The following is a 22,175-nucleotide window of genomic DNA, read 5'->3' on the forward strand; positions in this document are numbered from 1 at the left end:
TAATTCTCTTTCCGATCAGCTTGTGATTCCCCACTCAGGTACAGTGATATAAATACTCCAAGTGGTGCAGTGAGAGTAATATGGAAAAAGATTATCTGCTGTGGCAACTCCTAACGGGATCAGTTGAAAGAAGAAAAGAAGGTGCAGTGACAGTAACAACAATAAAGCAGCTATGGTATTTGGAATACTACGGCTATTCCCTGGACCATTATATTGTTACTGGTTAATTACAATCAGATGCATTACACTAATAAACAATATGCAGTTATTTTCAGTGTATTTATAAAGTTGCGTCAGAATATGGACCTAAAAAAGAAGGATAAACCACACAGGAACAGTAGCATTGCTTTGATGCTGGGTGCCACCAGTCTGCAAAACCGAGCGGAGAACTTGCTTACGACAGGGTATAAGGTAATGTGGAAATGTGGGTGGCTTTATGCCAAGTTTAGGTTTTTTTACATCGCGATTTGATCATGGAACATGGAAAAGTTCTTACGCAACATTTCTGTGCATACGCACCGTTTATACATGTGGCCCCTGGTCTTTCAGAATATTTTTAAACAGCATTTTTTTCATCTATGTAAGAAAAATACTTATTTGACATATAAAACAACATGCAGTGTTTAAGAGACATTATTTTGCGTGTTTAATAATTAGCAATGAAATAAATAGCGTCCTTTGAAGAAGTCTGTAGCCCAGTGTAGAAGGTTTAAACTTTATGCATTGTTGTATTTCTCCTACAAATATGTCCCAAATACAGACATAAATGTGCATTATGCAGTGAACAGTATATGTATCAAACAAATGTGTTTAACAAATACATTTTTCACCTATTTAATTGTACTTTTTGTATTCACTAGACTGGTGGTAGCAGCAACAGACAAAGGAACACCTCGGTTAGCAGGCACAGCTTCTCTTACGGTAATTATTATGGACATGGATGACAACTCTCCAACAATCCCACTATTGAAAGAAGTTAGAGTACCTGAGAGTAAGTATACATAACATATAAGAATTAACTTTGTGGTCTTGCTAATTAATAGAAACATTTTTTCAATAAGTATTTTGATAAATACAAAGGTGTGCATTAATCAAATTAGTTTTCATCATAATAAAATATGTATTAGCACCATAACTTAGAACAGAAATAGAGTTGACTAGACATATAATAAACTAAAAGAACAAAATATTTTAAATGGATCTGCTCACAATTGTTTTTCCAATGTATTTGCATTTTTCATAAATTTGCTCAAACTGTTTTTTGCAGTATTCTTTTAATGCAAATGAACTAGTTATCCAAAATGTCATCACTCACATATAAGAATGCTTGTTTCTTTACTTTCTCGAGACATAGCCTATACAACACTGTGTTTAGGCTTTAGAATTACATAACATGTTTAGCTTGACATTTATACATTTACAGTTTTTCAAAAAGTAAACATTTCTAGTATTAATAACAGTAGTGATAATATGTGTTAGTTATATTGCTATATTCAACAAAATAAAAACAGTGTTGAATTTTTCTCCACTTACTTTCATGTGTGTCATGTAGGCAGCATCATGAGTTGGACATACCAGGCCTCCTAATCCCTAACAATTTCTTTTTAAATATCATTGGAGGAATTCTCCAACACTCCCATCCTAGACCAGATCAAAGATATAATTTTTTGATGTGATATATGTCCCATATCAAATCTAGATCTTCTTCCAGTTGGCAATCCTAATAACATGCCCAAGGCTCCACTATTTCAATCTGTAGAAACACTGACTATACCCCAAGATCCTCCCGTGCTCTTCACTCTGTCATGAGTGAGCACAGCAGTCCTGGGCAAGAATCTGATTTCAGCCACTAGTATGACCTCATCATTTTAGCCACTACAGATAGTTTCCAATCATAGGTGAGGAAGCAGATGTTGATAGACTGGTGAATCAAAGGTTCATTAGAGGATTTATCTCTTTCTTTACTACTGCAGTCTGCTTTATCATCCACAAAACTGCTGGTATGCCACCTGTTTTTTCTTATAACCACACATTACATGAAGTCACCCTTTCAGGAAGAGGACCTCATCCTCAGATTTGAAGGTGCTACATCTCATCTCAACCACATAACAATCAATTGTGAACCATTCTATTGCCATCTGGAGATCACAGGCTGACGTGGCCAAAAAAACAACATCTGCATACAACAAAAGTTCAACTCTTAGCTTCCCAAGCTGGATACTCTTCAAGCTTCTCTATATGAAAACTGAGTCGGACGACAGAGAAATACATAAGTGATTCTTATGATAGTCCCTTTTTATCAAAAAAGCATTGCCCAGAGCACAGATACCAGCATTTACTACTTGAGCAAGTGGTGTTTGCAGACAAACTTGCAGTGACCAGGATGGCTTCAGCAGGTGAGGACTCAGTCCAAAAATCGCCTGAAATACTATGTTTCGCCACAAACAGGATAAGGATAAGGGTCAAGGGTGTGGGTACTAGTCAGTAAAGAGCGTAGATGGGAGATCCGACAGAAGCAGTCACAGCAAAAAGAAACTGGTTTTGGATCAGCAGTACCTGGAAACTCATAGCAGGAAATGAAGGGAAGCTTATTCGAGGTTTGAAAATACCTGCAATGCAATCACAGTTACCTCTACTCAAGCATTACATCCAGACACGTGACTTCCCCAGTTCCAGGGCCTTTCTCTTTCTTTGAATCTGCTCCTCAGGGGCCACATACTGATTATTGGAGTACCCTGAAGCTCACCCTTTAGCTGCCATATGGTTGGGTTCATTCCACAGATTTCTGAGAAAACAGGCACATTGTTTCTAACCATGTGCCAAACTACTCTTCTGAATGTTATACCCTTTGCTCTGGAATGTAGTTTGGTGGAAAATTATGCAGTTTACTGGCTATATTGTATGATCCTAATGAGGATTTAGCACTAATGATAGAATAACAGTTACGTGACTGAGCCTGTGATGCAAAATACTAAACATTAGATCTCAATCTAAACTGTGAACCATTAGACATCTATGAGTTGTTGACTATTCATAATGAACGCAATATGAACATATGGATATTAAGCAAATTTTATAATCAAAAACTTATAGTTATACTTGTTGTTTGCCAGGCATGGGTGGTTTTAAATCCAGTTGGAGGTCTAAGTATGGGCACCCAAGGGGTTCAGTATATAACATGTGTCAGTGATCCTTGAAGGTGAGGATAGTGTCCCTATTTTTAAAAGAGACAAGGAACCTTCCCTTGAGTGCAATCCATAACCTCTTCAGCCTCTGGAAGACATATAGCACTACAGAGGCAGGGTTATATATGATGTACAGCAGTAATCAGGAGAAATTTAATACCATAAATGCATTAACTGCTTATATTTGAGGGAGTCTGTGGAAATTTGTGATAATGTTTTGACTGTTTGTGGACTGGAAAAGTTATCTTGTAACTAGTCACTTTATTTTCCCCAATAAGTAACACCTGTAAATGTGATTCAAAAGATAGTTTATCTTTGGTATGCAAGAGACTCTTACACTCAGTTACTTAGATAATATCAAACTTTTGCACAAACTTCAGTACCACAAACACATCAATAAATATTATGAAATATATTTTCGGCTGTCTTAAAATCAATAGGAAGGCCCTTTGATGGCAAAAGGTTATGGAATCACTGGCGCAACTCAGGTGAAGGACATTTTCTACAAATCAAAAAGCTGCCTGATAGCTATGAATACCTTCCATTCAAGTCTCCTAATGTACATTTTTTTAATTCTGTGGAAATGTACACGGTCATTCTTCTACTATATACTATGGAATCAGTTTTATTTTCTTTATATTGCCTATACCATAAAGTAAATGCTCTCCTGCCTATCAACAATTCACAGACTCTCCAGAATTCAAAACTGGAGTATGTTCACATCATAACCATCTGCATATCTCATTCTGCCAGGCATAGTTTAATAATTAACTCTCCTGCACTTTTTGTTGAATCTCAAACATAGTACCGCCTGAGAGAGAAAGTACTGCCTGCAGTATTCATGTTTCTACTGGGCACTCAAAACTTTTTACAAAACATTGTGACATGCGCATCTGGCTACTTCCATCATCTTTGAAAAGGCCGGGACCAACTGTACGTTGAATTATCAGAGTGGCCTGGTTGATGATTTTACCGCCCCGATAGTACAGAGTGGTGGGATTGTGCAGGTAATATATGCAATCTAATAGCACTAATTTAACCAGATAGATAAATGGCACTTACTGAAAATTAACAGACCAGTTTAGAAGGAATCAGTTTATATTTGCACTCATTTGCCATGACTCATCCAGGTGTGTTTCCCTAGTGCAAAGTTAATATTTTTGCATGAAATAAACTTATTTTCAGCAAATACACTGCATACTATTAGCTTCAACTTTATATATTACAGAACCCTGTAAGTTAAATAACCCAAAAGATGCTATGTAGGTCTTTATTTGTAAAACAAGTGGAAAATGCAAAAATGAACATACACCAAATGAGAACAGTTCTCTTATTCAGCCAGTCTGAACTACGGCTGTTTTTAGGTTGATATCTTAAAGAAAAAGATTATAATTAAGTATAGTTGCTGCTTCCCACAATCTTTGGCAGTGGCCTGGTCAGTTGGGAACTGTTACGCTGCGATGAAGGGATGCAGATTTGCTGCTCGGTATCTGCTGCTTCAAAAAACAATAAACATCTTGCATAACACACTGAAAAGCCTGTTTAATAAATAGTGCAGCAGTTACAAACCAGGTGAAAATAATAAATGGGTCTCACCCAGAGCTGAACTGAGAAGCCTCAAAGAACCAAATCTGCAGTGGCAAGCCATCTGTATATATATTTACATTTTTGTTTAGTATGCCATAATAACTGTGACTTTGACTCATTGTGTTTGAAATCTGGACAACCAGCTTGAATATGTATTCAGATGATGAAAAGAGTTTGCGATTTCTACAGTACAGTTATACATTCATAGAACTAGTTAAAAGCAGTAACATAGAGCCCTGTGTTGACATTTTACACATGCTGTGTGGTCTTCCCTGATCATTCCTAGTAAGCAAGAGTACCCACATCTGTCTCCTACTTGGTTGTGGTCAGGAAATGTCTTGAATTCCTGGGATGACCAACATGCCTCACAAACACCAACATTTCATCAATAGGTGTCACATTCAGGTGTTTCAACTGGTGGGCGATGTGTCATAAAGGCATTCTTCGCGGCAACAAAAGTACTAAGGTAATCATAATCTGATTCAGTCCAGTTATTACTTCATTATATAGAGGTACGAAGCATAATGGAAATGCAGAATTAATCTTTTTAATACCTAGCTTGTGTTGGTCTTTTATAGAGAGCTATAGTATTTATAACGATATAAAATATTTTTCTACTCTCAGATGCTTCAGTTGGTATACAGGAAATAACCCAGTTACTGGAAATGATGTGGACACCGAACCAGCTCTTTCATATTCCTCTGCTGTTTTGATGCCAACTCTATGGAAAATTCTGTATTAATCAATATACAGGAACTACTACAATTTGCTCATTAGACTTTGAAAAACGCTTTCATTACACATTTAAGGTTTCAAACCGTGATTCCAAACGCCAAAACAGAAGTCAATTTGACCTTTTTGTTGTGGAGGATGTGAGTGACAATGCTCCAGTCTTCACGCAAGAACTTTATCAGGTAATTATTAGATTTTGTATTAGCTAATAAACATGTTTTAATTGACTTATTTATTATTAAGTTAACCAGGAGTAGATTAAAAATAATAAAAACTTTTAGGTGGTGTTTTAATAGTGCCGTGAAACACAATAGAGAATATTGAACTGTCTAACAATCCTGATTTGGAGTTTTGAATGCTTTACAATATGTAGTGCCCCAGGATAAAGTCCCAACCTGGATACTATCTATAGTAAAATCTTGTAAGTCTTCTCCATGCCTGGATGAATGGGTGATTTTTTTGTATACTCTAGTTTCATATCACGGCCCCGTATAGTGTTGATTAATAACACAAAATGTCATAATGAGAGAGTTGTTGTTGTAGATGAGAGTGAAATTATAATGGAATGTATCCAGTGTTGGCTGATTTTGTGCCTAGATAGGATTATACAGGCCTGGAAAGGTGAATGGATGTGCAGTTTACAATCTTTCAAAGTCGTATGTTTGGAAAATCATTTAATTATATCTAAGTCCATCCATTAATTAAATATAATAATGAAATTTGCTTCATATCTAAGACAATACACAACAGCTAACTGAAATACATTTCTCTGGCTTGCCTCATATTATGCTGCAGTGCAACTTGCTTGAAGACTCTGGCCATTTGTTAAAGGTTTGAGATTTAAGATTCTTGGTCAGCTCTCCTTTGTTTTATTTTACTCTTTTTCCAAATAAAAGCCAACACTCGGTTGCCAAAAAAAAATAACCATAGGATAGGATATAACTGGTACACTGCTATTTTGCAGTTTATGTTTATATTTTGTTTTGTTTTTTCAACTTGTTTCGGCTGCTGTTAGTTATAGAGATGTATAGTGAGTTGGATATTAGATGGATGGATAGACCTAAAATATTTGAGAGTAAGTCATGTTATACCAGTATATGATATGAATGATTTTTATATATATATGCAGCATCTTTTAAATTATCTTATGACAGGTTTACCTTCTGAGCACTCTTTACCTGGTAGTCAAGTTGTGACAGTAACAGCTACTGATCAAGACTCTGGAGAAAATGGAAAAGTTACCTACAGGGTGGTTTCATCCAACAAGGACAAGTTTACATTATTATTGAATGGTATTTACATTTTGAATTACATATGTAGTAATGACCACTTTTGCAAACCCTTTCCATAATGTACATAATATTCAAATATCATGTGATGTAATTTTTGTGAACTGGTGTGTACTTAGGGTGGAATATGGTTAGTGCTGCTGGCCCCTTGGCTTTGAGATCTGGTTTATTTTCATTTTACAGTAGTTGCTGCCAAGCTTATTTTTTTTTCTTTTGGGTACATGGATTTCTCCTTATATACATCAAAGACCAAGCACCCAGTGTACAGGGTATGAATGTGTCCTGCTGTGATGGACTGCTGTCTTCACTCTCACAGTTGGTTCCTGATGTACTACAATTGGCTCTGCATCTCTTCATAGCATCATGGATCAAGCCAGATCTAGAAAATAAATAGAAAGAAAGTTATCTTTGGTTTGTACCTCCTGATGCGCCAGACTGGCTTTTGCTTTCACCATGACCAGGTGTTGAAATAGTGGTCATCACTGTAAATTAATGGATATTTCAGTATTAAAAGCATTATTTAAAATAAGCATTAAAATGTATATATTAAAGATTTCAGTCATAAGTGGACATAAAACTATATTTGAATTCTTGGTGTTTTAGAGATTAATTCTACTAAGTACATACAGTGCATCTGGAAAATATTCTACAGGCGCATCCTTTCCACATTTGATTTGTTACAGCCTTATTCCAAAATGGATTAAATTCATTTTTTTCCTCAATTCTACGCTTATAATGACAACGTGAAAAAATTTTACTTACATGAGGTTTTGCCAATTTATTAAAAATAAAAAAACTGAGAAGTCAGCATACCGCCAAAGTATTCACAGCCTTTGCTCAAAACTTTGTGATGCACCTTTGGCGGCAATTACAGCCTCAAGTCTTCTTGGAATGCTGATGCACAAGCGGCACCTATCCTTGTGGTTGTAACTTCTCTTTGCAGCACCTCTCAAGCTCAGCGCATCAGGTGGATGGTGGGAAGCTTGTGGTGCAGCCATTTTAAGATCTCTCCAGGAGTGTTCAATCGGATTGATCTGAAACAGCTGGAGCCCTCAGGACATTCACAGAGTTGTCCTGAAGCCACTCCTTTGATGTCTTGGCTGTGTGCCGGTGGTTGTCCTGCTGAAAGATGAACCCGTCTGCGCTTTAGTCTGGTCAAGAACCTTCCTGGAGCAGGTTTTCATCCAGGATGTCTGCTTACATTGCATTCTGCCGCTGTCTGTTGTTCTTCCAGACCTGCCGCTGAAAACATCCTCACAACATGATGCTGCCACCATGGCTGCCGCAGGATGGTGGCCTGGTGATGGCGGTTATAGTTTCACCTCAAACATGGCCTTGAGGCATTCTTTTAAAGTTCAATCTTTGTCTGCTCGGATAGTTGTTTTGTTTCTCATGGTGCGAGGTTCTTCAGTGCAATAAGGCGAACATTGTGCTTTACTAAGGGTGGCTTCGTCGGCGCCATACAGGCCACAGTTTAGTGGTTGCGCAGAGATGGTTGTCCTTCACAGGAGGACCTTTCTCTCCACAGAGGTCTCTGGAGCTCTGACAGAGTGACCATCGAGTTCTTGGTCACTTCCTGACTAAGGCCCTTCTCCCTGGGACTGGTGTGATTCAGGAGGTGCAGGTGGTTTGAATTGGGATGATGGAATTTTCTGTGTGCTCATTGGGACCTTCAAAGCAGCAGAAATATTTCTGTAACCTTCCCAGATTTGCCAGGACAATCCTGTCCTGGGAGGTCCTATGAACAATTCCTTTTGTGACTTCATGCTTCGTTTGTGCTCTGGCATGAACATCAGCTATGGGACCTTATATAGACAGGTGTGTGCCTTTTCCATTCATGTCCAACCCACTGGTTTTACAGGTGAACTCCAATGAAGCTGCAGAAACATCTCTGGGATGATCAGAAACAGGATGCACCTGAGGAAGCAATTTTGGAAAAAAACTTCTGTAGCAGGCTGTGAATACTTATATACATGTGATTTCTCAGTTTTTTATTTTTAATAAATTTGAAAAAATCCTCAAATGTAAACTTTTTCACGTTTTCATTATGGGGGTGTTGGTGTAGAATTTTGAGAAAAAAATAGAATTTAATCTGTTTTGGAATAAGGCTGTAACATAACAAAATGTGGAAAGTGATCGCTGGAAAATACTTTCGGATGCACTGTATTCTATTTACCATAAACATACTGATGGAAAAAAGAAACACAACTGTTATTGTTGTCCTTGACTGTATGACCACTGAAATGGCAATAAACAAGAGCGAGAATAATAGAATATCAAAACAATTTAACCAAGTATTATATGAAGACAATAAAACATACATTAACAACAGTTCTCTTCGGTCCTTTTAGTATCTTGCACCACTTTACTGCTTGACAGCTTTGGCTTTTGAGTCATTGGGCTCTTCATCAGCAGTTGTAGATACAGTCTATTACTGTTAAAGTGCTTGATATGATTTCTGGACCTTAGCGGAAATATACCATCCTCCAGATGCTGTGATCATATCATCCAAGTATATTTTATCGCCATAAAACAAGACAAAAGGCACAACAGGAATTATGACAGTTATTCCCAAAGAACAATTGTGACCAAGTAAGTGTCCTCTCCCTGATGATGTCCTCTATAGGATCAGTTGTCTTAGGAGGTGTTAGAGGAGAATTGTAGTGTGGTTACTTAGTGTTGCTGATCTTGACAGTCATCTACACACCACTGTTCTGGTTAAGCTTGTTGTTCCATTAAGCGCAGAAACACAGTGCAACGGTATACGCCATATACAGTATACACTGTAACACTGGCACATGACGTATCTGCCTGCATGGCTGTGGCACTACTCTCCATTCTTTTGTGTCTTCTGCACTATCGCGGATACAGAAGTCTGACTGAAGTGGTCTTTGCCTTACCGTGATGTGATGCAAATTAATACAACGCATGTACTTAAAAGTTAGGTAGATAAATTTGCGGGTACTATAGTAAACATGGCTTTGTCACAGTACACAGCTACAAGGTATAGTATTTATCATTCATTTTCCCTGTTTAATCTGGGATCAGATCAGGGAGGAGGCCGCCATCCCTTTCCCCAGCTGCATTGCAATCATCTTAGGTTCAAGGCATTCCCAGGACATCAGGGAGATCCCAATCCCTCTCAACAACCTGGTCTTTTTTCTTTGCTGGTTGCCGCCACGCAGAGCTTCCGCCGGGAAGAGAGGCAACCATGAAAGTCTGTAACAAATGCCCAAACAACCTCAGTTGGCTCACGCAGTCTGGAGTGTCAGGCTTATTTATTGCTGCTCCTGGATGTCTGTGGCTCACTCTGTGTGAGGCCCAATGCCCAGTAGAAAAGCTAACATTTATGGCTGTGGGATGATATCCTTGCAAGTACTTGGACAGAGTGCAAACTCCAAGCAGAAAAGAAACCAACTTTGGATTTGAACTCAGGGCTCTAGTTGTCACAATAAAGTTATAGTATGTTCCTCAGTACACCACCCTCACATTTGTATTACCTTGGTAAAGTCTAAACCTATTCAGCCATTGAATAAAGACATTGATAGCTGATACATCAAGAATTCTTTGAATATTTCTAAAATTAAAAGCTATTAGAGTGGTATGCCTTTTCTACCTCGCAGTGGCCATGCATTTAATCTGTTCCCCAGACTCACATTGTGTTAGGTATTTAGTCTAACATCGCGAGCCTTCACATCCATCCATCCATTATCAACCCGCTGAATCACGAACACAGGGTCATGGGGTCTGCTGGGTAATCCCAGCCTTTAGGCCACAAGGCAGGAACTAATCCTGGGCGGTGCCAGCCCACCGCAGGTTACGCCTGACACACCACACTGCAAGCACACACTAGGGCCAATTGATCGCCAATCCCTGTACACATGTCTTTTACCTTTGGACTGTGGGAGGCTTGAGGTACCCGGAGGCTGCGCAGACACGGGGAGAACATGCAAACTCCATGAGGGAGGACCCGGGAGCGAACCTGGGTCTCTAACAGCCAGGCAACGGCTTTACCACTGCGCCTGGGCTGCCAGACCTTCACATAATAATAATCTCAAAATACTCTTCTGCAAATGATTTCAAAATTTTGTGGCAAATAAATATTCTTTATATTGTGATATGTTTGCATTAAAACAATATAGCTTTGAATAATTAAAAAGTTTTGTACTTCTTTATTTCAGGGACCCTGTTTATAAGTCAGAAGGCAAATTTGACTGAGCAGCCATCACTAAGAGTAATAGAAGCACAAGATGGTGAACACCAGCTCTTGCCTCAATACCATAGTTTATGTGCAGGGTATCAGTCTCAATGATATTGAACCTCGACTTCCAGCAATTCTGAGTATAAGGCCACGTCTCTGAAGACCAACCTTCCTGGGTCCACTATCTTAACTTTTGAGCTATGAACAATGATGTATCAAGAGATAATTGTGGTTTGACTTTTGGAATTTGCTGTTGGAGGCTGGAAGTGCTTTTCAGATTAGAAATAGTGTTACCGCTTTTTAGAGGCGGTTTCAGACAATTGGACACTCATTTAGTGACATCTTGATTTTAGAGGCATACCATGGTACAATCTAACCATTGTGGCCTCAGACCATGGGTGCCCCAGAAGTTCAAGCTATTATTAATGTAATGGACTAAGCAACCAACCCACCTGTCTTTACGTCCCACTGAGAGTATAGCATAGTACTCAGTGAAGGAGCAGCAGCTGGAACCGAAGTTTGAGACTTTCTGCTTCAGACTTAGATTCTGCACCCCAATGCAGTAGTTCAATATGCTATTCTTTCTGGAGATGAAGAAAAGATTTTTAGAGTTGGCCAATTGGACCTTGCAGGATCACTAAAGCTTTTTGAGCCCATGGACAGAGGAAGGTGGGAGCTAAATACATGAATCATTGTATGAAGCTTCTGACAGCAGGGTCAAGTATGACCTGATAGCTGTTACTATTGAAGTTGAGACATTAATGATAGCAAACCCTACTTTCCGTAGAGTACATTAACGGCAGCCGAGAAAATCAGCCAACTTCAATATTTTGGTAACTGTATCCTGCATGCCATTGATACTGACTATGACTATGGGCGGTTAAGTTATTCGCCAGTTATTAGTGGGAAAGTAAAGTAGCTTTCACTCTGAACCTGACCACTGGAGAGGTGCGATCTCAAATGACATTCGATTTGGGAAGATCAGTACTTTTCTAGCTGTGTGACATAGCATTAGATTCAGGAAACTATTCAGCCACAATGGCCGTTACAAGTTCTGCGCATCATAGGAGAAGATGAATATGACCCTGTTTTATTGCACCATTATTCATTTGAGTTTTCCAGAAGGTTCTTTAAAAGGACAGAGCATTTGGGCAGGTGGTGGCCAGTGATGAAGATGGAGTCCAGATGGGATTGTACTGCTTTGCCAGCGGTTCCCGTACTTTGTTAATGGAAACTACAGGATATCTACTTGAAGATGGACATGTGCAATTTCGAGGCACAGCAACCCAGGGAGGCGTTCTGAAGGAGACCAGCAAGCCCTGGGAGGTTAAAGCTCATGGTCCATTACCATCATCTCGTTCTGCAGCAGCACTGGTCAATGTTGATGTGACACACACCTCTTCCGGATTAACCCCAAGTGAGGTCAACATTGTTATTAATAAGTGTCTGCGCAGCTTCTTTGGGAGATTATTGTGATCCTTCTGGGGTGCTATAGTCTTGTGCTACACAAAGATGAGAATGCTAGAATAAATAGTCCTGCAACCATTAATGTTGTACAAAAGGGGATGAAGATAAGTTGTGGAATGAAAGGATGTATCATCAAACTCTGCCAGGATATAGTGGTGAAAAAATGTCAGGTATGGGAGGTACAGGTGAATGTCATACACAAGGGAGGCTCACTGGACCTTCACACTCAAGTGGTCGTGGATCAGCAGAGGCAAGAGGCTGCTGAAGATGATGAAATCGTATGATCAATGGAGTACCCAAGAATGTCAAGTATAACTTCTTCAATGCAGGATGGCTACTACCGAGGTCACAGTTCAGGAATCAGCAAGATGCGAAACCAGCTTTCAGATATATCATGTGATCAGCAGTGGATGCTGGACAGTGGTTCAAAGGAAAGAAAGGTGGAAGCATTTGTGAGCGATATTGTCGGACGGCATCACTATTTACAGAGGTGAAACGGTACAGAGCTACTGGGTGTTGGGCGGGAGGCTAAACATTTCATTCAAAGATTAACATTTCAGAGATGGCAAACCTTGGTAGATGGATTCTTGCCATAGTAGCTAGTGTGAAGAACTTAGAGCCTTCTATTCAGGACTACTTATTAAATTAGTGTCCCCAGTTTAACCTTTAACCAAATGTTTTGCGAAGTTGCCGGCTAAGGGATGAAGTGCACCACACCCTAATCTTGACGACCCTTTCAGCTGAAAAATTGACCCAAAACCAGGTGGTCCCTCCTCTTGGCTACCTCTGCTTGTACCCAGGGCAAAATCTGTACCACACCTCGACAGCAACTGGTCAGATCTTAATTTTTCTTCTCTCGACAGTCTCCAATCAATCTCATGAGGCTCTATCTCATCAGCAGCCATGTCTCCAGGTTTTCTCCTTCACTTTCTCCATTGGCTGCTCAGTTCTCCAGCAGTCTCTCCTTTGCTATTACCCAGGGACCTTCTGCCCAGCACATGATCAGCTGACTTACTGGATCATTCAGAGGAAGCAGGGTTAGAATTTCAATTGCCTGACAGTGCTTTTCATCTAGTCATAATCCTGTCTTGATAAAGCTAATACCTCTAAGGAATTAATTTTATCAAGTTACTCCCGTTAGTGCAGTGTGACAATGAAAGGAAGTGCCAGACTGATACTTCAGGTTTAACGTTCCATAATAAAGACTATTTTCAGACTGGTATTTCAAGTTTGAATACATAGTAAACCATTTGGGAAATTTAACTGGCTAAAAGGAGAAGCAAAAATCAGCCATTTTCATTTCCTTAATCAAACTATTTAATTTTATTGCGATTATGAATGATTGGAGTAAAGCTTTTTACTTTATCATTTTACCTAATGATGTATCTCTAAAACCCTAATCAATTGTATGCTTTTTGATTTGCATAGTTATTCGCAAACCAAAAAGCGCATTTTGTCAGCTATTGGTAAAAGAAACAAGTATCAACTTCATCCATGAGTATAAGCAGTGAGTAATGATTGCTCTCATTTCAATTAAACTTGTTTTGAAAATTCACGCCAATATTCAAGTGTCATGGACTTTTAAAAGCGCAAATGTTTTCATATCAATAAAATAATGCTTTGAACTCTGATTTGAAACAATATATACTAGTGTCCTTTACAGAGTATTCACACTGGTTCAGGATTTCACCATTTTGGCATTAATTTGCATGTTGTGGTTTTTGATGTATTTCAACAGATCTGTCCAGATAAAGTATCTGTGCCTACATGACAGTGTCAATTGGTTGTGTTGTGTCTTCACTGGCTGGCCAGGGGCGATTTAGTCTTTAAATAACATGGTGATAAATAATAATAATGCTGTGAGGACCATTAGTAATGTTATATATTGGAAACTAAATAAGGCATCCACATTTTTGTAATTTTTTTTTCAGTGTTTCTTTTGTGGTGTGTTTACATAAATATTTATGCAGTTTTTCTGTGGAAGGTGTGTCTGATTTAAATTTTATGCACATTAGAAGTAAAACAGTCATGTTCTACTTTTTTAGTGATATTTTGTCAAAGTGTTAACTGGCATGATCAGCATACAGCAGGTGTCACTGTATATAATTTACTTGAATGCCCACAGAATGCTGTTTCAGACTAAATTAGAAGAAGATCTTAAGCAAAATGATTTAGGTGCAGAAGCATCAGCTCTTTGATCAATCAGGAACCCCATTCGACTGGAGATGGCTGTCCTTAGACAGCACAGCAGTTCCTGTAGCCTTCAGTCAGCCGCCACAGCCAACATGAGCGCACAGTTTCTACTTCTGCATTACTCTGCCTCATGCTGGGTGGGACCACCAGCAGCCCTCACAATAAGTATAGAGATATGCCTTATACTGCAGAACTTAACATTTTAATTGCTGGGGCATATGAAGTCTGTAAGTTAGATATATCAAGATGTTCTACATCTAGGTATTCCTCACATAGTATAGGGCCTTACGCCATCCTTTATGACCTGTGTGTTTAAAAAAAATTCTAGTTTGTTATCAATGTTTTTCATGTATTACCTTCTTGATACTATATGGTACATGTTTTATTTGGTGTGAGTGGATGATGTTGGAAAATATTTTACATATATAAATGTTTTACAAAGGAACATAGCAGAGAGAGGTGTCAAGCGGATCTACATAAACTAGTCCTGACCAATGGACCTGTCATCGTTCTGACCATTCTTGGAGAAAGTTGAAATATCTGTCTTTTAAGGCATTTATTTTTTCTATTATTTGATGTCTACCACTTAAAAAGTATTCATTATTGTATTAGTTTACTTCTGAAGTGTATTTATGTGTGATTTGATTCCCACCTTATCCATAATGTCCCTATTTAGGCCTTTTCTGTTACAGCAGATGTACTTTTATTATCAAATCTTTAAAAAATCATTTTATTTAAAACCCAAAAATTATGTTAAAACCTCATAGAGTTTTAATGAAATAGTAATATACTTTAAGTTATTGTCACTTTAGTCATAATATTTGGCATTATTGCAATATGAAGCAAGGTGACAATTTAAAATTAATTAAATATAATAGGAAAGTGACCAACAATTGAAAATGCCTTTATAAAAATGAGTAGTTTACTTGAAACAGGCTCTTAAAAACGTACATTGCAGTAGCAATTCCCCAATGTGCTTACAGTTGAGCATCTCAAATCTCCATTTTGCTTCTACTTTTTTTTATTTATTTCTTGCTCTGTTTTAACAAGTTACTGGCCTGATAGAGGCTGTTTCAGGAGTTAGTCTTAGAGACTGTATGTGATTAAGCTTTTGTCCTGCGTATGTGGAACCTCCATTTTCTTTGCCTTGTTTTTTTCTTTTTGCTAGTGTGAGTAATAAGCGAGTGAGACTGGAGATTTATGCTGAGATCTCTTATATCCTGGATTGTGTTTGATAAAACCAAAGTTCATCACTTTCGCCGATTGCTAGTTAAAATACATTACGGTAAAAAAAAAAAACTAGTGCATAGCAAGAGCGCTAGTGCCAGTCAACACTAAAGCAGAATGCAATAAAAGCAATATGTTTTGATATCAGCATTTATAAATCAATTTTAAAAAGTGCATGTGCACATGACTGGCATTTTATAGGATACCAGTGTTATTACAGAATAAAAAACTTTTTTATTTTTATTAAAATTTAAATTCAAATGCATTTGATTTGCTTTACCTGCTCTCTTTAAGAGCAGCATCTATGTTTAAATATTTTTGCTGTTCAACGTTGCTTTGTTTTTTGTTTTTTACTTCAGAGTTTATATTATAAAGAGGTTTTGTTTTTCCTATAGTATACTTTTTCCTTTCTGATGTCTGCTTTTATGTGTAAATACATTGGCATCTCTTCTGTATTTTGCTTTACCTGTATATTTTGTACTGCAGAGCTCTCTGTAGCAATTGCAATGCAACAAGCTGAATATTAAAAACTAAACTGAACAGTTGTTTTTCTGCAAATATTTGAAATATATTTATACACCATTTATTATTTTGTTCGAATGTTTAAAAATAATTAAAAAAATATAAAGTTTGCTGATACTTCTTCCACCATTACAAAGAGAATTTTGTATTGCCTTTAGACTAGCATTAGGGTAAAATGTTGATAAAGACAACATCTTCTACCATACACATAGCAAAAATTACAAATAAAGTGGTGTTTTGGCCTGGGTTACCAGAACACGCCTTATGATGCTTTACAAAAACGCACGCCGCGGAATGAAAATAACACCAATGGAGGGTGCAGGTTCTGGCATATCTAACTACTATTCCACCATGCCCACTTCAATCATTAATATGAATATTATACTTAACTTATATTGTACCGTAATAGCCACAATAATGCTGTGAATCTTATTTTCAAACTGGTTCATATCATGATAGTAAAATTTACTTCTTCTTTACCATGTGATATTTGATTAATAAGCAAAGAAATGAAATCATTTTTCCATATGAGTTGCTACTGGTACAGCATTCTAGTATAAATTACCTCTTCACATTTAAAAGTGGACCATTGTGTGTTCTTTGGGGCAGGTTTTCTTTCTTATTAATTTATAAATGTGTGGCTGGTGGCGGCGAATAGGCTATCAGCGCAAAAGCTGGACTTGGATACGCCGGGTGGTACACGGAGCTTTTGAATCACTACAGGGACAAACAGGCTGCATCTTGTCCCGCTTCTCATCAGCTGCTGACTGCTTATCGCCCGCTCGCTGGGCGCAGATTGCGGGCGACATTGCCTGAATGATCAAATAGTCGCCGCGCGACGGACTTATAACAGCATTTACTACTCAAGGAAGGTAACTCAATTACAACACGCGGTGACTTACGCTTCTGAAAGCCTGCAAGTGGTCTCCAGCAAATAAGTCAGATCAGGCATGCGACTAAAATTCAGGATCGTAGTCAGACCACAGTGGTTGGAGGAAGAGGGTTCACATACCGTTAATCTCACCAAAATGGGATGCCAGAGGCAGATGTCAAATGCCGCATCAGGGAGCAGCAACATTCAGGATGAGCAGATCTGGTCCTCACTATCTGTATGGCGAAGATCAAGCTTTGTTTTGCCTCCATCAGTGGTCTTCGCTCCATCTCTTTTCCAGCAAGACTGGAGCATCAGTGAATCTTAACCGGAAGCTTGGCATCTTTCAACAAAGAGTTGCCTGACGCTGGATCCTAGGGATCTGATATTTCGACCATTACCATTCGAACGGGTGCTGGGAGTGCGCAAACTCCATAACATCTGTCACACAAAGAATCTGATTCATGGAAGACAATCATCAGATTCTAAATTGTAATGAGACAATAGGAGGACCCCAAATTATATGGAGAAAACTAAGGTAATACAAGTCATGAATTACCACATGGGATGACACAAAGCACTTGCCCAACATCTTAACAATGAGAGCCCTTGCTGCCCGATGCACTAGTTGATTTGATTATTCCTGGTAAGCCTAATATAGGCCAAAGCACAACTTTAAAGAGTGGAATACATTCATCACAGGGTAGCCGGTTTGTAAATGGAACACCCAGTCACTGAACAGTGTCTTGCTTCAAAGCAAACAGAATTAAGCAGGATCAATAAAATGAAATTTAGCAGAAAGTTAATAACAGAAATATGAATCCTGAATTCACGGAGTACTCCCACACATACAATTACACAACTAATATATTTGTAGAGGTAAACTTTGAAAATTTTACATTTACAAACAGATAAAAAGTGAACAATCATTAAAAGCATAAATGGTAGTAGATACTATAAGTTATGATTAATATTCAAATGAATATAGCTAATTGATTGATAGGACCAAAGCCTACCTCACTTAGTTGGTAGGAGGACAGGTGGTCTACAGAATTATTGTTGTGTTAAATTATACACTTGAAGTTGGAATCACTTCCTGACTCACTGGGTACAAGAAACTTCACTCATATAGTATACCATTCAACTTTTCCTTATGTCTGGTTATGAAAGCTTTCTGGAAACTCTCCGTTAGTATTGGCCTTATACATAATTTTAGAGCCATTTTTGACCATAGATTCACTTCCAATAAAGGAAGTAAACTAATAAGGTGTTTTCAGCAAAAAATGTTTGAAACAACTTGGCGTTGTGCATTTTTCAACTGGATCAAAGTTCACTAATATTAGGTTAATTGGTCAAGATTAATCCTTTCATAGCTTCAATTAAATAGGGATCAGCAATATAAACACCTGGGGCCTCATAACATAATACAGGTCATAGAACTCACACATAACATGGCGCTAAGCAGCACAAAGTGGGAATGTGTGTCACAGAAAATCCAGATGCAGGAATGTGTCGCAGGCTTCCATGTTCTTCTTCACATAAAATCCCGATCAGCGTAAAAAAGTAATGCAGCACATCACTGTACTTGCTTCTGTCCCACCAGCTCCTCCCAGGATTACCTCTTTAGACGCAAGTCAATATAAAAGAAACCCATAGCTCAGCTTTCATGAAAAGACAATGGCAAAACAACGAGAAAAATGAACAATTTCAGTGGAGATACCAAGTGAGCGGGAAGCATTTATTTGTTGGTTTAAACAGTGGTATAAACAAGAAAAAGGCGTTGAGTGGCATAGCGATAATAGGAAAACTCAAAAGCTCAAGTTCACAAAGTTGCACATGCCGAAATAAAAAAGTCATATCAAAGTTGCCATGAAAAGTCGAGTTGCTGGCCACCATCTGGGTATCATCATGTAAAGCTTATTAGGGTGCAGAAAAAAAGGCGCACAGTGAGGGAAAAGCACGGGGAATGTCAGCTTTAATCCTCAAAATTTCAGTTTAATCACGTAGTTTATTTGTCTGAAGTAGATTATCTTCTTTATCTTAAAATGAATTTTAATTTACCTGATTTCTCAAATCCATTGTAACTAAAAGTAGTATCTAAGCGATTTGTTTTATTGTTGATCTTCAGCATGCTCCATCTGTGAATCACTATGGCTGCATCTTAAACCGGCTTTCTCTTCCTCAGGCAGACTGCAGATCCATTACATTCGTGATATTACAGCTCTCTGAATAATGCAAAATACTGAGATGTATATGATATCATTTATGATTATAGAGGTTAAAGCATGTTATCGAAACAAACATGGGAACATAGTGGCACAGTGATTGTGGCGACCGATGAAATAATTTATTGCAGCAGTACTGCTCTCTTTAAGCGTACTAACCTCGGTCTGTCCTTGCCTTCCTTTCTCAAATGCAATCGCCCACTGATCAGCTCTGTAATGAAAGCCATCATAAGCTTATAACGATTCTTCAGAACTTGTAAGGAACATTGAAATATCTTGTGATACATGTTTAATTATTCTATCCTTCACGCCAGTCCCAGTAAAGCATAAAGGAGCAATCCATGAATGGGCGCCAGATCCTTTGCTAGCATAGCAACACTGTGTCCTTTAATTATTAACAATATAGATTATTTAAATGAGTTAAAGTTTTATCTGCGCTAATATAATAAACATATTTTGCCATTTTGTCTCAAAATATCATCATCATATCGCCGTCACAGGCTTTATAAAGTGAAACAGGTTGTGTAATATAATATGTATCATAGAGTTTACAGTAGATGGTGTACTTATAAAGCCTAAGCGTTCTAGGAGCAGATTCTGGACTGATGGGTCGTTTTGAGCTCTTGGGATGAAACTGTTTCTGAACCTCGGGGTCCACACAGGAAAGGCTTTGAGAGGCATTTTAGCGTGTGCTTGATGCTGTATACGATAATTCTCTTTCCGATCAGTTGCTGTGATTCACCACTCAGATACAGTGATATAAAACCTCTGAGTGGTGCAGTACAGGAGTATATTATTGAAAAGATGAAACTGTAGCAACCCTTGAGACAGCTGGAAAGAAGAAGAAAAAGGTGCAGTGAGGTAACAATGCTAAAGCAGCTATAGTATTTAGAATAGTTTAACCATTCTAGCCAGATCATCATATTATTACAGGTTAATTACAATCAGATACATTAAACCTAATAAACAATATCGGTTAATTTCAGTGTTACCATGGCGTGGGGATGTGGATCTGAAGAGAAACCACACTGGTTATTAGCATTGCTTTGACTCTGGGTACGCCAGTCTGCAAAACCAAGCAGAGAACTTCCAGTATGACGGGGAACCACTTATAAACTACCGTGGAAATGTGCGTGGCTTTACACTAAGTTTAGGTTTTGCGCCAGCGATTTGAGCGTGGAAATGTTCATGCATGGCGTTTCTGTGCGTACCGTTTATACAGGGCCCTGGGTGGCATTTAAACCGATTTCAAGGTCACAGATCACGAATGTGATAATATATGTCCTCTCCTTACCAGGTTAAAATGACAAATTTTTAAACATCAGCATGTGTGTGGTATCGTTTTGATATTTCAAGGTTAGTGGTTAGGAATAGGAAGCCTGTTTTTTCCTTTATAGGAATCTAGCCATCTATGGGCCTCCATCAGAGAGAGTGAAAATCTGAAATTTCTGGTTCAAGTAAGAACATTTTAGACTTTAAACTTTTAAGTTAGAGGCATTTAAATATTTGATGCAACTATTCTTGTTTATTATGTACTTACCTCATGATAAATCATTATGCTTTCCTATAACACCCCCAAATTAGGGTGTGTGGCCTTCTAATTCAGACATTTACCAAAATTATGTAGTTTTGTTGACTAAGCCAACTTTCCACACCTTGAGCACTGTGAGTAGAAACAAAAAGGCATTTTTAGTAAGAAAAAGCAAATTGCAGTTGCACCAGGATATGAAAATGGAAGCCGAAACAATATCAATACCAATTCTTACTGATTCTTATTTCTTTCAAAATTGGCTATGAACACAATGAAATTACATATTTATCAGTTCTGATTCTGGTATGCTAGAGTAAAATAGTGAGCCTTAAGCCTGACTTAAATGCCAATGTCAAGAAAGTTCAGCCCCCTTACACAAGCAGGCAGATCAGTTCATGTTTTGTTGGCCCTGGAGATAAAAGCTCCTCTCCTGCTACTGTAGTTTTATTTATCCTGAGTGTCAAGAGCATCAGGGGTTTCCATAACATCACATAACATACTACATTTATTTAATTTGAATGGTAAAAATTAATTTACTGAATGGAGACCATTTGTAGCCCAATTCAAAACAAGTTGGATGGATAGGAGTTGATTTGAAAAAAGTTGCCAAAATTTATTGTGGAACACTCAAAAGTTTTGTTTTCAGGATGGTTTGTTGTTTGAGATCATTATTTGGTTCAAGGAGGATTTTCCAAAAGCAATCTGGAGACTGCTTGGCTCCAGGCAAATGCTGGTGCTGATGCTGGTGGTGTGGAACTGTTAAACTAACGGATGTTTTTAAATTCCTCTTTTTCATAGTAAACAAAAAAGAAAGAGATGTTTTGATGGTGGCAGATGGCCCTTCCGGGGCGCTGGGGCCAGTTCAGGTCTGCTGGTGTTGATGCGGTCGATAACCAGCAGGCCAGGCAGACCGATTATTGATCTCTTTCCTTCTGCTGGTGGTCAGACAATCTCTTCCGTTGTTGTCGCTATGGTCAGGTCTGGCTATTATCAGGTGTGGATTGATCTGGATGCCTCTCGCGGGCATGATCTGGTGAGACCAGGTAGTTAAGTCTGACCAGGGGTCACTGGTACTGGAAGGGTGCTGACGGGCTCGTATCTACACAAAGGACGAAGGTCAGAATATACAGGTCCTGAATTGGCAT

At 38.4% G+C, this 22,175-nt stretch overlaps 1 pseudogene; it reads left to right on the forward strand.

The window, feature by feature from the left end:
* Window positions 1–12,179: 12,179 nt before the first annotated feature.
* Window positions 12,180–12,993, forward strand: LOC120522684 (annotated as a pseudogene).
* The last annotated feature ends 9,182 nt before the right edge of the window (window positions 12,994–22,175 follow it).

The sequence above is a fragment of the Polypterus senegalus genome, unplaced genomic scaffold (genome assembly GCF_016835505.1).
Source record: "Polypterus senegalus isolate Bchr_013 unplaced genomic scaffold, ASM1683550v1 scaffold_4701, whole genome shotgun sequence".
Lineage (NCBI taxonomy): Eukaryota > Metazoa > Chordata > Cladistia > Polypteriformes > Polypteridae > Polypterus > Polypterus senegalus.